Below are 4,983 nucleotides of genomic sequence, written 5' to 3'. Positions count from 1 at the left end.
GACTCATAGCGACCCCTCCTTGGGTTTCTGAGGCAGTATCACTACGGAAGTAGGATTGCCCACAATACTAGTAGGAGACCTTAACACATCACTTTCAAGGAGGGATAGATTAAGAAAACAATTCAACAAAGAGACACTAGAACTCAACAATACAATCAACCAACTTGACCTCGAAGACATATACAGAGCATTCCACCCAACAAAAGCAGAATTCACATTTTTTTCCAGTGCACATGAATCATTCTCCTGAATAGATCACATGTTAGGACATAAAACAAGCCTCAATAAATTAAAAAACACTGCAATACTACAAAGCATCTTCTTGGACCACAATGCTATCAAATTAGAAATTAATAATAGGAAGATAAGGAAAAAACATCAAATGTGAAAGCTGAACAATATATTGTTCAAAAACTACTAGATAATGAAGAAATAAAAAGTGAAATAAAAAATTCCTAGAAACAAAGAATGAAGATACATCCTACCAAAACTTATAGAACAAAGTGAAAGCAGTACTCAGAGGTCAGTTTATAGCAATAAATGCATACATCAAAAAAGAGCAAAGAAACAAAATCAACACTCTAACTCAACAACTCCAACAGTTAGAAAAAGAACAACAAAAGAACCCTACAGTATCTAGAAGGAAATTATCAATAAAGATTAGACCAGAAATAAATGAAAAAGAAAACAAAGAAACAAACAAAACAGAGAAAATCAACAAAACAAAAAGCTAGTTCTTCAAGAAGATTAACAAAAGTGACAAACCATGGGCAAATCTAACAAAAAAAAAAAAAAGAAGGTGAAAATTACAAGAACAGTAAATGAAAAGAGTATCATAACAACAGAACCAACTGAAATAAAAAAAGATTCTGATAGACTATTACAAAAAACTGTACTCCAACAGGTTTGAAAACCTAGAAAAGACAGGCAAGTTTCTGGAATCACAAAACCTACCTAAACTAACCCATTCAGAGACAGAATACTTGAACAGACCCATAACAAAGGAAGAAATTGAACAGGTCATAAAAGAAACTTCCCACAAGAATAAAGGCCTGGCCCTGATGGCTTCACTGGAGAATTTTACCAAATAGATAAAGAAGAACTCAGGGAAGAGTTGACACCTACACTACTCAAATTATTCCAGAACATAGAAAAAGATAGAATACTCCCAAACTCATTTTATGAAGCAAGTATAACACTAATACCAAACTAGGAAAGACACCACTAAAAAGGAAAACTACAGACCAATATCCCTCATGAATATAGATGCAAAAATCTTCAACAAAATCCTAGTCAACAGAATCCAACACCATATCAAAAAATTAACACATCCTAACCAAGTAGGAGTCATACCTGGTATGCAAGGATGGTTCAATATCAGAAAAACAATCAATGTAATCCAGCACATAAATAAAACAAAAGAAAAGAACCATATGATTATATCAATTGACGCAGAAAAGACATTTGATAAAATCCAACACCCATTCTTGTTCAGAACTCTCACCAAAGTAAGGATGGGAGGAAAATTCCTCAACCTAACACAGGGCATATGTAGAAAGCCAAGGGCCAATATTATTGTTAACAGACAAAGACTCAAAATATTCCCCTTACGAATGGGAACAAGACAGGGATGCCCTCTATCACCACTCCTATTTAACATTGTATGGGAAGTCTTGGCCAGGGCAATAAGGCAAGAAAGAGAAATAAAAGGCATCTGAATTGGCAAAGAGGAAGTAAAGCTATCTCTATTTGCAGATGATATGACCCTATACATAGAAAACCCAAGAGACACAGAAAAAGAAAACTACTGGAACTAATAGAGAGGTTCAGCAAAGTGGCAGGATACAAGGTCCACATACAAAAATCAGTTGGATTCCTCTACACCAACAAAGAAACATCTGAAAAAGAAATAAGGGAAACAATACCATTTAAAATAGATACTAAATAGATAAAATATCTCAGAATAAATCTTACCAAAGACACAAAAGACCTATTAAAAAAAACATAAAACACTACTACAGGAGACAACAAGGGATCTACGTAAATGGAAGAACCTGCCTTGTTCATAGATAGATAGACTGAATATTGTGAAAATGTCAATATTACCTAAAGAAATCTATATATTTAATGCAATCCCGATACAGATCCTAACAAAAAATTTTAAGGACATGGAAAAACCAATTACTAACTTCATACGGAAAGGAAAGAGACCTCAGAGAAGCAGAGCACTACTGATGAAGAAGAACAAAGTGGGAGGTCTCACACTCCCAGATCTTAAAACCTACTATACAGCCACAGTAGTCAAAACAACATGGTATTGGTACAATGATAGACAGATAGACCAATGGAACAGAATTGAAAACCTGGAAATAGACCCATCCTTCTATGGACAGCTGATCTTTGACAAAGGTCCCAAATACATTAAATGGGGAAGAGACAGCCTCTTTAACAAATGGTGCTGGCAAAATTGGTTACCCACTTGCAGAAAAATGAAACAAGACCCATTACTCACTCCATACACAAAAACAAATACAAGTTGGATCAAAGACTTAAATGTAAAATCCAAAACTATAAAATTCATCAAAGATAAAAGAGGGGCAAATCTAGGAGTCCTGATTTATGGCATAAATAGACTATCAAACATAACCCAGAATGTACAGGAGGTCAAAGAGAAGCTAGATGACGGGGACGTTTTAAAAATTAAATTCTTATGTTCATTGAAAGACTTCGTCAAAAGGGTAAAAAGAGAACCTACAGATTGGGAGAAAATATTTGCCTATGACTTATATGACAAAGGACTTATCTCCAAAATCTACAGAAAACTTCAACACCTCAACACCAAAAAGACAAACAATCCAATTCAACAACGGCCAGGAGATATGAACAGACACTTCACTAAAGATGATACACTGGCAGCCAACAAACACATGAGAAATTGCTTGTGATCCTTAGTCATTTTGTTGTTGTTATGTGCCGTCGAGTCAAACCCGACTCATAGCGACCCCTCCTTGGGTTTCCGAGGCAGTATCACTACGGAAGTAGGATTGCCCAACCTTCCTTCTGAGGAGTGGCTGGTGGGTTTGAACTGCCAGCCGTCTGGTTAGCAGGCAAGTGTCTTAGCCACTATGCTACCAGAGCTCCCATTCCTTAGTCATTAGAGAGATCCAAATCAAAACAATGATGAGATATCACCTTACCCCAGCAATAATAGTAAATTTCAATAAGACAGAAAATAACAAATGCTGGTGAGGTTGCGGAGAGATTGGAACTCTTGTGCACTGCTGGTGAGATTGTAAAATGGTACAACCATTGTGGCAAATGGTATGGCATTTCCTTGGAAAAAACGAAAATGAAAATACCATTTGACCCAGCAATTCCATTACTAAGAATATATCCTAAAGAGGTGAGAGGCAGTGCACGAACAGACATATGCACACCTATGTTCATTGCAGCACAAATCACTATAGCAAAGAGATGGAAATAACCTAACTGCCCATCAACAGATGAATAGATAATCAAATTATGGTACATTCACACAATGGAATACTATGCTAAATTAAGAACAACGAAGGATACACAAATCATCTCACAACATGGATGAGCCTGGAGGACATTATGCTGAGTGAAATAAGTCAATTGCAGAAGGACAAATATTGTATGAGCCCATTACTGTAAAAAGACAAAGAAGGGTTTGCTTAAGGAAAGGAACTCACTTTGTAGGTTACCAGGGTGGGGAGGGAAGGAGAGGGAATAATTTTGGGTTAGTTAGGGTCCATACACTAAGGTGGGTAAGGGGAAGGATATATGGAAAGAGTCTGCAACCACCATGATAACATTAGGAAAAGTGAAGACACCGAATTGTGCACATAAGATATAAATGACAGAGGCTCATATCAGTATATCCACAATAGTGCATTACCATTAACACCAAACACCAGGCTACAGATAAACACATAAACATCTAGGAAGATCAGATGGGGGTCATTGAACAGGATTATACTCTAGACCAAGGATAGATTCAGCTGAGGCTAATCCTGCACAGATACCAGTGGTACAAAATACCCACAATCCTTATAAAAACAACAGAAGACAGACATAGATCAATCCCTCACAGACAGCCAGACACTGTGGGAGAGAGAGCCAAAGGATCTACTGACTCGGGACCATAGTATCGGGGGACACCAGACTCAACTGGCACAACAAAATACATAAAAATCTTGTTCTACAGCCTACATTGGTGAGTAGCAACTGGGGTCTTAAAAGCTTTCAAGCGGCCATCTAAGAGGCAGTTAATGGTCTCTTATCATCAGAAGCAAAGAAGAGTGCAAAAAACTAAGGACTTTTGGAAGCAATCAGCCCTAGGACTTGACGGACCTAGAGACCAGAAGAACTAGATGGTGCCTGGCTACCAATGCCAACCACTCTGGAAAGGATCCAAACTGGAGATACTGCATAGAGTGGAAGGAAAAACATGGAACAAAATCCAAAACACAATCATGACCAGAATTACTGGTCAGATGGAGTCTGTTGGGAACTCCAATACTATGGCCCTGGGATACTCTTTGGGCCTGGAATAAAACTCACTCCCAGGAGCTGGCTCTCAGCCCGATAGTAAATAAGACATACATGCAGAACACTCAACCTAGAGTGACACGCCCACATACTCTATGGAGAAGCATCCCTTGGAGCAATTGACCACAGGACACCAGAGGGGCAACATTCACATGGAGGAAATGCAGGACACACAGGAGTGCATGAGTGCGTAACTGTGAGGGGCACAGGGCAGGGGGAGGTTACTGGGAAGTGACAGGGAGGAGAGTGGGTTAGGGTTGGGGATGATAATTGGGGAGTGAAACCAAATGCACACAAAATGTTGAATGTAAAACAAACTCTGCTCTGTAATCTTGCATCTAAAACATAATAAAAAATAAATAAAAATAAAAAGTGATCTCACATATACAATATGCAGTAAAATATGTATAT

Source organism: Orycteropus afer, unplaced genomic scaffold (genome assembly GCF_000298275.1).
Source record: "Orycteropus afer afer isolate SDZICR_OR568_19922 unplaced genomic scaffold, OryAfe1.0 scaffold00667, whole genome shotgun sequence".
Classification (NCBI taxonomy): Eukaryota; Metazoa; Chordata; class Mammalia; order Tubulidentata; family Orycteropodidae; genus Orycteropus; species Orycteropus afer.
Note: the sequence above shows the minus strand (reverse complement) of the source record.